We start from the raw sequence: 13,529 nt of genomic DNA, 5'->3' as shown, positions 1-13,529 counted from the left end.
TTACAGCCACCCTGGCCTGTTTGCTCAGTGGTTAGAGCATCAGCCTGCAAACCAGAGAGTTCCAGGTTCGGTTTCTACTAAGGGCATGTACCTTGGTTGCAATTTGTCCCTGGCCCTGGATGGGGTTGTGTGGGTGGCAACCAATTGATGTGTCTCTCTCACACTGTTGTTTCTCTCTCTTCCTCCCTCTCTCCCTCTTGCTCTATCTGAATATAAATGTACAAATGTCCTTGGATGAGGATGAAAAAAAAAAAAAGAAAAAGAAAAACCTACAGCCAACATCATACTCAAAGGGCAAAAGCTAAAAGCATTTTTCTTAAGAACAGGAACATGACAGGGATGCCCATTTTCACTACTTTTATTTAACATCATACTGAAAATCTTAGCTACAGCAATTAGACATGAAGAAAAAATAAAGGATCCAAATAGGAAAGGAGCAAGTGAAACTGTCATTATTTGTAGATGACATGATATTGTACATAGAAAACCCTAAAGACTCCATCAAAAATCTATTAGATATAGCCCTGGTCAGTTTGGCTCAGCGGTTAGAGCGCCCGCCTGCAGTCCGGAGAGACCCGGGTTCGGTTCCCGCTAAGGGCATGTACCTCGGTTGCAGTTTGTCCCCGGCCCTGGTTGGTCGTGCGGGTGGCAGCCACTCGATGTGTCCCTTCACATCGATCTTTCCCTCTCTCTCTCTTCCTCGCTCTCCCTCCCACTCTGTCTGTACAAAAAATGGAAAAATGTCCTCGGATGAGGATTAAAAAAAAAAAAAAAAAAAAAAAAAAAAAATCTATTAGATATAATAAACAAACTTGTCAAGGTAGCAGAATAAATAATTAACATTGAGAAACTGGCAGCATTCTTATACACCCATAATGAACTCACAGAAAGAGAAACTAAAAGAACAATCCCATTTACCACTGCGGCAAAAAAATTAAGATACCTAGTAAAAAAAATTTTTTTTTTTTTTTTATCCTCACTCGAGGATATTTTTCCATTCTTTGTACAGATAGAGTGGGAGGGAGAGAGAGGAAGGGAGAGAGAGAGAGAAACATCGACGTGAAGGGACACATTGAGTGGCTGCCACCCGCACAACCAACCAGGGCCGGGGACACACTGCCGGGGACACACTGCAACCGAAGTACGTGCCCTTAGCGGGAACTGAACCCGGGTCTCTCCGGACCGCAGGCCGACGCTCTAACCGCTGAGCCAAACTGGCCAGGGCCCTAGTAAAAAATTTAACCAAAAAAGTAAAGGACTTATTTGCAGAAAACTACAGGTCATTGAAAAAAAGAAATAGATAAAGATATAAAAAAAAAGTGGAAGCACATACCTTGTTCATGGATTGGGAGAATTAACATCATTAAAATGTCCGTACTACCCAAAGCAATTTATAGACTTAATGCAATCCCTATCAAAATACAATGACCTATTTCACAGAACTAGAACAAATACTTCAAAAGTTCATATGGAACCAAAAAAGACACTGAATAGCCACAGCAATTTTTAAAAAAAAAAAAAAAAAAAAAAAAAGAACAAGGTAGGAGAGATCACAGTACTAGATATCAGGTTATACTACAAAGCCACCTGGTAGTGGCACAAGAACAGGCATATAGATCAATGGACTAGAGCAGAGAACCTGGAAATTGACCAAAGACATTATGTTCAATTAATATTTGACAAAGGTGGCAAGAGCATACCATGGAGTAAAGACAGCCTCTTTAATAAATCATGTTGGGAAAATTGGACAGCTACAAAAATGAAACTTGACCACCAACTTACACCATACACAAGAATAAACGTAAAATGGATACAAGACTTAAAAGTGACTCATGAATCCATAAAAATCCTAGAGGAAAATGTAGAGAACAAAATTTCAGACATCATACAGAGTAGAATTTTCACTGATACAATGCCTAAGGCAAGAGAAACAAAGGAAAAAAAGTGAACACATGGGACTACATCAAATTAAAAAGCTTCTGCACAGCAAAAGAAACAACCATCAAAATGGAAAGGGAACCCACTATATGGAAGAACATAATTGCCAATGATACATCAGATAAAGGGTTAATTTCCAATATATATAGAATGCTCATACAACTCAACAAAAGGAAGACAAAGAACCCAATTAAAAAATGGGTAGAGGAGCTAAATAGACACCCCTCCAAAATGGCCAAGAGACATATGAAAAATGCTCAATGTCACTAATCATCAGAGAGATGCAAATTAAAACAACAATGAGGTATCACCTCACACCTGCTAGAATGGCTGCCATCAACAAATCATCAAACAACAAGTGCTAGTGAAGATGTGGAGAAAAGGGGACTCTAGTATACTGCTGGAGGGAATGCAGACTGGTGTAACCACTATGGAAAACAATATTGTATTTCCTCAAAAAATTAAAAATTGAATTGCCATTTGACCCAGTGATCCCAGTTCTAGGAATATCTTCTAAGAAACCCGAAACACCAGTCAGAAAGAATATATGTACACCTATGTTCATAGCAGCACTATTTAGAATTGTTAAGATCTGGAAACAACCCAAGTGTCCATTAGTAGATAAGTGGATTAAAAAGCCATGGTACATGTACACAATGGAGTACTATGCAGCTGTAAGAAAGACAGATCTCTTATCTTTTGAGATGACATGGGGGGACCTGGAGAGCATTATGCTAAGCAAAATAAGCCGATCAGAGAAAGACAAATACCACATGATCTCACTTATTTTTGGAATATAATGAATAAGCCAATGAACAAAATAGACCCAGAGACATAGAAAGGAGTATGGTTTAGACTGACAGACCTCAGAGGAGGGGGGTAGGGGGGATGGATGAGATAAACCAAAGAACTTATATGCATATATGCATAACCAATGGACATAGACAACAATGCTGGGGGGAGGGGGCTGGGCAGGATGAGGAACAGGGTGTCTAGAGGGGGAAAAAGGAGAAACATCTGTAACAAAACTAAATTAATAAACATTAAAACACACACACACACACACAAAACCCTATGTGGAATTGTTCAGGCCTGACCATAGGCAATTAATTACAAAGGCTTTACCTGACAGGCCACCTGGAGAAAACCCCCTCCCCTCACCAGATTTGTAGCATGACAGCCTCTAGAAGGAGATGAAGTCAAGGACTCAGGCCCTCCTGGCAGGTAGTGTTCTATGCATATTTCCCTTCATTCCTAGATCTCTTTATCTGCTGAGGTCTTATCTGGTAGAGGAGGAAGAAACCTTAAAGATCCATTTCCTCACTCTGACTCAATATTTTTTCATTCCTAGCCCTTCCCCCTCACCCTTTTCCCATCCCAAGGTTCATAGAACCGATGGAGCCTTTTTTTAGGGCTCCTTCCACAGTAAAATATAGTCCACTCCCTTACCCCCCAGTAACTCCTTATGTCTAGATTGATCTACCTGACCAATAATCAGTGCACCTTTTCACTGAGGAGAAATGGAAGGGAAGCAAGGAGCCAGCACTTTCTCAGGTTTTAGTCTCTTGCTTATACCATGGCAGTAAGCCATGAAAGGCCAGGCTCTTTCATTTTTGGCTTGTTATAATCAATTACTTTGGCACTGACTGCTCAGCTCACTCTCCCAGATCAGCTAAGTTCCAGACAATACATAATTCATAAATGGTTAATGCCCAGAATATAAAATGTTTGCCTACAAATCAGTAAGAGAAAACATTAGGAAATGAGAAAAGAACATGAACAAATAGATAGTTCACAGAGAAGTGAAGAATGGGCTATAAACATACCAAGGATGCTTAAATTTTTACATCTGTGGGATAAACAAAAGTTAGAATTTGATCGTATAAAGTGTTGAAAAGGATGTGGTGGTACAAGAAGGGCAATACATGCTATGACTTTGGAGAACAAGAATCTTAAGTGGTACAAGGTGCAACACAAGCATCAACCAACATCATGGATCTTACAAACAGCACACTCTCCATTAAGCAGCAATTGGAAAGAATCATTCATAATTAACCAAAAGGACATTCATAATTCACCAAAAGGAAATATAAATGAAAGGCTAGTGCTGCCAGGAAATCTCACTACTTCTGTAACCCATCCCTCTATTCTTTTAATATTGTTTCTGTTAAAAGTGTTTTTTGTTAAAGACGAAGCGTTAACTGATATGTAACCCATGGAAAAGTGACATATTTGTGTAAGAGTTCTAGGAACTAGCTTTACTGACTCTAGGATCAGACAGACGTTCTGTCTCCTGGAGACTTGCTGACTCTCAACCATAAAAACCGGTCAGCCTTGTGACCAGCATCAAGACAATCATTGGAATGGACTGTGACTATGCTTATTTACACATACATGCAGGAGGTCTTGTAGGTGGGCCAGGGCTGTTTGTGTCCACACCCCCATCATGTTGCAGGTGATGCCCTTTGCCTTTGCTCATGTTTCCAGGCTCTAAGTGGGACTGGTTGTCCCTTTGTTTTCTTAGAAAAGGTAGTCTTTATTCACCCCTTCATGTTGATACCAACTCGCCAAGTAGCAGCTCCTGAATCTATTCTTTTTGTTCTTCCTCTAGTCCTCCCTCCTTCCCTCCTTCCTTCCTTTCTTCCTTTCATCCAGCCATTGAGTAACTATCTCACCTAGGCCAAGTTCTCAGCTTTTGTGTACTTTCTCTTATGTCAATTTCTTCAACATTGATTTTTAAAATCGACCAAAAAAGGGAAGAAGCAATGAAAATTGAAATACAACAGTGTTGTTTAATGACCTGCATATTACTTTGATTTAAAACTATTCAAAAATATTTGAAATCAAAAGTATAATCAGCTCAAAAACATTACATTAGAATGAGTAAATTCTATATAGAAAATCACAAGTGCATATAAAAAACCAATAAAAAAATTGACAGAAACATATGAGGAGATGGAAGGTTACATTGTCAATGACTTAAAAAACTGAACATCAAGTAAATACCATAACAGATTTTAAAGGAATTTAATTTAATTTGATCGATGTTTATAGAAGGATATAAATATTTAATGCATTAGATTTGTAAATTAAGAAAGGGGCACAAAATTGGTAAAATACAACGTAGAATATATGATCATTAATTTAGAGTTGAATTAGAAAGATGGAGGGACAGGAAAAAAATTAAAAGAAAGAGGAGAAACAAAGAATAATGGAGAAACAAAAATAATGGATCAACAAAGACATAAAACGGAGGAAGGTTAGGGTGAAAAAGGAATAAGGGCACGAATGTTGAGTAAAGTCTATATTAGGTATTATATTGATGCCTTGCTTATATTTTAATTTAACCATCACAGAACCCTGAAAAGTAGGCATCAGTTAGTCAATTTTGGAGATGGAAATGATCTTATAGGTAAACCTGAGAGTGGGAACTCGATGTGCATATCTCACCTCTTCTCAACCCCTGCATTTGGGATCTGCCTGCCAAATACAGCCATTCTCCTGGCCTCCTCCTGGCAGAGCATCAAGGGGAAAGATCCCACCTCTGCATGTCAATTCCATTACAGCTGGCTCAGGAGGACTATGTGATCCAGGAGTGGTATCATAAAGCCAGTGTTCAAATACACCTAAGCCTAATCCCACAAAGAAGAATTTTTATAACAAAGATAGCATTTGCTCTCTATTTGCCCAATTCCTCTTTCCTCTCCCTCTCTCTCTTTCTATTCATTCTGCAATTAGGCAGCAAAAAGAGACGCTATGTGTTTATCCCCTACGTGTCAGCTAACCATTGCAACAACACTGCCCCAAAAAAGAACCACAAAATCTCAGTGACATAAAAGCAATGAGCATTTATTTCACTCCTGGATCCATTGGTCAGATGGTGTGGCTCTGCTCCCTGGTGCCCAGGCAAAAGAGGCAGCAGCTACTCAAAAGAAATTCTCTCCATAATGAAAGCAGAAATAAAGAGAGGGAAGAGAACAAACCCATATCTCAAGTGCATTTCAACTTCCCGCCTGCCCTACATCTATTCACATCCTACAGACCAAAGTAAAGCTAGGGAAGATACTCTGCCTGAGAGAAAGAAAATGTCCACGTACATGGCAAAGGGCCACCCCTTTGGGTGCAGGAAGCGATAAAGAAGAGTTAATAATTCAATCTATCCAACTCTAAAATTCTCAACCATTGTAATCAAGAAAAATAGAGAAATGCATGTAGCTTAGTAGGCATTGGGGTGTCTTTTTTCTCCCCACTTCAGCTACAGAGCTATATTTCCAGTTCTCTGCATGAACCATACTGCTCTATACCATAAAATATGGCATGAAAAAAATTACTTTTACGGCCCATCAATCGCTTAATTTCTCCTGTTCTAAATGGGACCACAGTAGCTACACACTAGAGATATGCTCCTCTGGGCTGTATGCTGCTCACCTTTTAAAATTTTGTGTGGATATTTTAAATTAAAACAACAGCTGGAATTTCTCTGTTCCTTGTCCTAAGTTGATCACAAAAACACTCCAGAGTAGCATTTCAGATATGTTACTGACATAAGAGAATTTAGATTACAGAGGAATATTTAGTGTTGTGCAATTTCTTTATACAAAGAGATTATTTTCAGCTCATTGCTTTTTGATGCTGACTCTGTGACTTTTGCCTATTTTGAATACTTCTTCACTTTCTTCCACTTCCGTTTTGCAGGAACTGTTACTTTCTCAGTCAAGGCAACAAAAAGACTGAACTGACAACTCCCTGCTTTCCCCAACCATGGTGTCTCCTGCTGTCCTCATAAAGAAGGAAGAAAAAGAACAGAAGATCCTCCAAAAATGCCAGGAAGATACACAGTGAGCTCTTTTGTGATGAAAACAGATCTAAAAGATCTGCAGGGGCTGCCCAACTTGTGACTTCTGGAGCGAACACTCTTAAAAATTAATATCTCTTTTAGGATTTCTGAAACTTCACAATTAATTCCTCCCTCTTTTCCACTGAATCAAGTAAACAGTAATGCTTTTCAAAATGCTGAGTCACTAATATAATTTATTCTAATTTAAATCATTTGACAAGAAAAAAAAAAAAAAAAAGACAGGAAAGAATACTTTTCCAGTTAAAATAAAATTTGGTCAGTGCTCACCTGGTTCCCCTCTGATTCTGAAATGCCACACCAGGTCTAGTGTCCCCAATGTCAGCTTCTCATATGCATTGCATGAAGTGTTGTTTCCTTTGATGCATTCAAATATTCTGCTTTTATTTTAATTATTTGAACAGATGTTACTTGATTTTGTATGTGTGTGAGTTGACTTTTCTTGGTGCTTGAACCACCTGAGGATTAATGGATAAAGAACAACTTTGCTTTTTCTGTTGTTATTTACCTCGTTATTCCAAGACAATAAGTGAGGAGGAGACAGATGGTTTGGGGAGAGAAAAATGCTTTTGCTCTTCTTATTCATCCATTCATTCTTTCAAGCACCTCTCACCTGGTAATTGCTACACAATATCAAGGTGGGAAAGATAGGCCTAATCTCTGCCCTTATGAAACTAGAAACTTGGCTAAGAAGACATTTATTAAATACATATGCACAAGTGCACTGATCTTTATAATGAAATATAAAGTATTTGGGGTGTATGTAAAGATCTGATCAGAAAAAAGAGAAACATCTGAGTATTTAAAACAGCAGGACCTTCTGCAGAGGAATGGTAACAATGAAAAACTGACAAGCCCAGTAGAGAGAGGACAGTTGAGATGATCCAGAGATTAGCAACAGTAGGAAACTATTACCTTCCCCATCTTAGTCTGAAGAGACATAAAGCAGAAGGAGCATTATCACAGCAAAAAGGATCGGGGTCATCTGGCAGAAGCTGAAGCCACGTTAGAACATTGCTGCCAATTATGACACCACATTTTCTCCTTCCTTCAGTTTCTCTCCAGTCATCATCATGGGCAATACGCCAGCTGGCATGGGGGTTCATCCTTGTGCAAAACAGAGTTGACCATGACAGTGTTTGATGACAAATTGACTCGGGATCTGCAGTGGAAATAGAAAACAGGAATTAGAAATATCAAACCTAATACTGGGAATGTCAGCTTTGAACCCTCTACTCCCTTCTCTGCATCAGCTAGGCTACGCAGTCACAGTCAAAAATGTTTGCTGGTAGTCTTAAAACACTCAGAGGTAAATCTGAGTAAAGAAAAAAAAAAGGAAGTGGAGGAAGCTCTAAAAATAATATAAGAAACCAAATGGAGAGGGGATTTTAAAAAATATAGCCAAATGATCAGTATAGATACAAATAAGAAAAATAACCATTATTGAAGCACTGTAAAGAAAAAAAAATCCCTACAAGATTTGAGTTCAAATGATATATTTTGCATTTATAAGCTATGAGGCCTTTGACAATTTATTTAATCAACCTTTTTCCTCATCTATGAAATGAAGTTAATACCTACCTTGAGTTGTGCCACAGGATTTCTATAGAGTGGAAACTTGGGGTGGAAAAGTGGCTGGGGCGAGGGGAGTGAGACCTCACACTCATGTTTGCACAGAAAACAACAATGCCCACTTTGGTACTGCCACCAGTTAGAGTTCATGTATGTTAACCCTTGGTAAATAGTAGGTGCTCAATAAACATTTTTATTATATTATTAAATCATTAAGTAAAACCATGTGATGTTTATTCATTTGGAATTCAGGTAGATGTTGACAGGAAAATAATGTATTTTGTCATCCCAATCTTTGTATTTGTCTATTTGTTACCAATTAGGATAAATAAAAAGGTTATGCAGAAAAAAATTTCTATTTCTTCTTTCTCAATGGTAATCACATTTGTGATTATTTGTTCAATGTCTGTCACTTCCCCCTTTTCCGTCAAACCTGCAGTCATGTCTATCTTGTTCCCTGCTCGATCATCAGTGTCCTAGGACAGGGTGTCTTAGGATATGAAATGTCCTGAAGTCATATAGAAATGCAGGCTTCAGTTTAGCAATTAATTGCTTAACTGGTAGTTCTGAAATAATTAGGTTGTTGGTAGGTACAGTTCAAAATTTAAAGATTGCTTCCCAACATGTCGTTATAGATTAACGGTTGAACCTACTGTTTTTATACTGGAGCAAATGCTTTATGGAAACAATGTTCACTGGATGAGTAGTCAGCTCTCAACTGAATTCCCTAGGTGAAGGTCTAATTCTATTGAATGGGAGCTTACCATACAATTCAAAAATGTATCACTCAGATAAGCAAATCTTAAAATAATGGTTAACTCTGAAGAAGATGTTATTCTTGGGTGAGTTCCTCCTGTGAGAATCAGAAAGATAAATTACAGCTCTGTGTCAAATGTCAAAAGAATTTTGAACACAATACATAATTTTGAAAATTATCTTATTCTTTCCAAATCTCTATGGCAGCATCTCCCAGTTGTTACAAAACATCCCTCCCACATCACCTTCTTTCCTAAGAGGCTGATAATTATGTTTTTCCTTTTACCCCCATATATATATATATATATATATATATATATATATATATATATATATGATTCATCAGAAAGCCTGGCCTCATAATTTCTCAAGTTCCAGATTTTCCAAGCTTTCCTTTCATCTTCACTTCATTCCAGTCACAATCTGACACTGAATTGCTCCACTTTGAAAATTAAATCACAAGGCTCCACTTCTATCTAATGCTTTCCTCCTGCTCTGCTTCCTCTACATTTGTCGCTCTTACTCTTTGTCATCATAGGACCTCTGGTTTCCTTGCCCCTTCTGTAGTCTTTCAGTACATTAGGGTCCCTTGTGACTTCTCTTACATTTCTAGCCTAATTTTGTGCTCATACATGTCAGCTCTGCCATTTTATCTAGTACCTTTGAGTCCCTAGACTCTTTAATATTTCATCTACTTACAGAATTAGTTCACAAACCATGATAACTCCCACACTCAGAGTCTTCACTTCTTTCCATCAGAACGCTTGAGACCATTCTACGTCAAAGGTGATGCTGACTAGATAAGAGTTCGTGCAATTTTCACCTCAACACCAGGAATCTTTTAATTTATTTCTTGTCGACTCAAAATTGTGTTCCCCCAAAGGATTCTCTCCTTCCTAGTCTCCCAGCCTACCACAGACTGGTTCAGCCCTGTGGAATTTTTTTTTTTTTTAATTTAACTTCTATGGTCTATAACCAAGAAGCTGAGGCTGTTAAACATGGGGGCATCTTTATGAAGGAGATATTTCTACATGCACCTCTTCTCAATACTGCCATATACAAGGCTAATCAGAATTTGGGGTAGTGGGTGAAGGAAAGAGAAGGGCACAGACTGGTTTGTTTGAAAGACTCCTACTGTAGCAGGCACTGTTGACACCCTGCCCCCAACCATAATTTCTATGTAAACCAGCATGGTTTCTACCAACTAGTTATTGCACCTTTGTCAGAGAGCTTCCCCGGGCTGCCAGAACTCATTTTGCTAGAGATCAGAGCAGAACTGAAGTGCAAGTAATTGACATCCCCATAGACACTTATCCTCACTGGTGCTCTAGTTCTCATCATTCCCTGGCTGGGAGAATTCTTGTATGGGTAATTTGCACTTTTTCCCTGAGCTTCCCCAAGGATTAGGGTCTATTTTTCCACTGTGGTAGCATGCTCAATGACACTTCCTTCACTTTTCTGTATCATTTCACCTGTATTCCTAGCACTTTCAATCAAGCGCTTGTATATGAACCCTTAGGTTCAGGCCACTTCTGGGGGAGGCAAACAACAACAGAAAAAGACACTGGGATATTCGAATGCAATTCACTCATACACACTATTGGGAGTCAATGCTTCACCATGATCAAAGCCAGCTCTCCTAATTTATTTCAGCTTTTCTGTTTTTCATCTCAACACACATTGCCACACTTCCCCTTCATCAAAAAATATGCAGCCCTGGCCATCTGTATATTAAAAAACAGTGAGAATCTGGGGCATGTGAATTACAACCTGTTTCCTTTACACCTTGTTCCAGCTCATCATGAAAGAAACTTCAGTCCTGACAGGTGCAGCCAAGAACATAAGGCTCCCTCTTCAATTAACTGTTATACAAGGGGAAGGCTGCAAGCATTTCTCAAATATTCCAGCTATATTTTGCAGAAGCTAAATTCCACATGACTGCATGAGAGGTCAGAGACTCCCTTCTTGCATCTCCTCTCTATTTCTAGGCCAGAGGCTCTACCACAAATATTGTCAGCTGGAAGACTGGGGCCTTGATCTCTTTCACCTCAGTTTATTTGCAGGGTGGAGCTTCCACTATAGAAGAGGCGAGACAAAAGAACCACAGGCTACTACCTATGCCCAGCACCTCCCTCCTAAAATAAGTGTACCATAATAGGTGAGTCTCCACTTCAAGTTCCATGGCACAGAGATTTTTTTCCTCAGGGGGAGAGGTAGGCCTTTATAACAGAGAGTTGTGAAGTTTTCCAAAATGAACCCTAACTTTATTTGAAACAGAGTGTGGGAAAGATAGCATGCAAGGTTTCTTTTAAAAACAATGGACATATCAGTAAAGGTGAGAGTAATAAGCAAAAAAGTTTAGCCAGCAAGTTTGTGAGAGGGAAATAGAAGAGATACCTAGGAAAATCATTCCTCAGGTCAGAGCAATCCTTATACACTGGCTTCAGAAACTACTTCTAAGGTGTATGATGCCTGTTTCATGGAAGTATGCCTCTTAAAGTGTAAGTGTGCTTGCCATTAAAGAACCTGTTTCTAGATGTTATGGAATGTTTGCAAATCTAATGAAGTGCTAATTACTTACATTAGCTTTTTCTTCCTACCTGATCACTCCAGAATTTAGCAATACATAATAAGTCATGGCAATATGTTTCTTTGCATAAATTCAGTAAGACCAGTCTTCACTTGTGGTCTTATTAACCAAGACTTTGACTGGAATGGCATGTTTAAGAGAGACATGCCTGGACTGGATGTCACTAGTAAGCCTTAAGGAATTAAGACTGACAAAGCTAATAAAAGCACATGGCAGAAATGGCCTAGTACCTTGCTTGGTCATGTGGTTCATGGCAATCTTTCCAGGTAAGGAATAAAGTTTGCTTTCCTGAAAGATGACAAGGAAAGAAACCTCAAGGACTTGAGAAATTTATTCAAACCTACAGGTATTGCAGGAAAACCCTAATGGCAATTGTGTCTTGGTTTCGTTGCTCTGAGCAGCTGACTAAAAACTCAATCTAAAGATGCCTTGTGAAAGATTCCAGCAAAGCAAATTTGAAAAAGCCTGTGTGATGTATTTGATCAGTTACTATTCTTGTTGTGTTTATGCAAATAACCAGGCCAAATTAAAAATGGCCTTAATGCAGTCTTTTTGAAAACAAGGGCAATTTTAGGGAGAAATATTGTATTTCATCTAGATGTCTTGCCTCCCTCCTTAGGCCTGGAATTTTAGTATCCACTTCTCTACTGGGTCACTTTACTCCTTCAAGGGTTCTTCTTAGGCAGAGTCGCTCTCTTTCTCTCTCTTATTTTCCCCCCCAGGGGTGAGTGCAAACCGTCCTCCAATATCATAAATTATGCTCTCGAGTTTCCCACATTTGGGGAAACCGTAGGGGTCAGCACACCTAGAGTGTGCCTCACCCTGGAAAAAACACATTTGTGATCATTACATCTCCCCTGCCCATGTTGGACTCCTCTTGTAAGGTCCATATTTAGCCTACTAGAAATCATGACCCTTTGCCTAGTATCTGTCCAGCTCTCAACGGTGCCCTTTTTCCTCCTCTTTCTGCAGTTTGTCCCCCACCCTGGTTGAGGTCGTGTGGGTGGCAACCACTCAATGTGTCTCTCTCACATTGATGTTTCTCTCTCTCTCTCTCTTCCTCCCTCTCAATCTGAAGATAAATGCAAAAATGTTCTTGGGTGAGGATAAAACAAAACAAAACACAATTTTAAACCCCTTTTTGACCAAGTAAAAGGTGAATTAAAATGAAAGGTTGAAGTAGGTCTATAAAACAAAAGATGGTTTTAAACACAGGATTAAGTCTAAAGTCATTTAAATATGGTCTAAAAAACAAAATGCAACTTTGGGAAATTACTGAAATAAATGATACATCAAATACAAAGTAAAATTTTTGTAATGTAAAGTTGGTCTCAAATACCAGAGTGTACAATTAAAAGAGAAAGGAAGATGAAAAATATATATATATTCTTTTACAAAGGAACGAGTTAACAGTTTTAGACTTCGTGTTGGTAGAAACAAATTATACTTTGATAGAGATTCTTGGTAAGTAACCATAGTAGAATTAAAATAAGAACGAATAATTTCTAAAGCATGAAGAAAAATAAAAATATACGAAACGATCCATATTACGAACTACAGTTTGGCACACATGCTCACAAAGGGAACCACACAAAGCAGGTATAATTTTCAAGACATAAACACAGGTATGCAAGAAATTTAATTTTCTTTTTAGTTTCATGTCTATTCTGGTGCTTCAGTCTGCATGGATGGTGGGCAATTTTATTCCCAGATTTTAAGGGTTGTTGCTCCTTGTCCTAATGCTCTGGCAAAATTCTGAGAGGTTTCTATAATCGTGCAAAGGCAGGCAATCTGGTCCCTGAGAGAGAAACCCATAGT

The 13,529-nt window shown here is 38.7% G+C and overlaps 1 long non-coding RNA gene and 1 pseudogene across 1 annotated transcript; both read right to left on the bottom strand.

Moving 5' to 3' along the window:
* Positions 1-7,069: 7,069 nt before the first annotated feature.
* On the bottom strand, positions 7,070-9,221 carry LOC118621866. Its single transcript, XR_004957815.1, has 3 exons — positions 9,130-9,221; positions 7,709-7,955; positions 7,070-7,251 (listed from the first exon to the last, which is right to left on the bottom strand). It is a non-coding gene; the product is annotated as an uncharacterized LOC118621866 (long non-coding RNA).
* A 3,209-nt stretch (positions 9,222-12,430) lies between these two features.
* Positions 12,431-12,584, bottom strand: LOC118622163 (annotated as a pseudogene).
* Positions 12,585-13,529: the final 945 nt, after the last annotated feature.

The sequence above is a fragment of the Molossus molossus genome, unplaced genomic scaffold (assembly GCF_014108415.1).
Source record: "Molossus molossus isolate mMolMol1 unplaced genomic scaffold, mMolMol1.p scaffold_m16_p_8, whole genome shotgun sequence".
In the NCBI taxonomy this organism is placed as follows: domain Eukaryota; kingdom Metazoa; phylum Chordata; class Mammalia; order Chiroptera; family Molossidae; genus Molossus; species Molossus molossus.
Note: the sequence above shows the minus strand (reverse complement) of the source record. Positions and strands in the feature narration are given on the sequence as shown.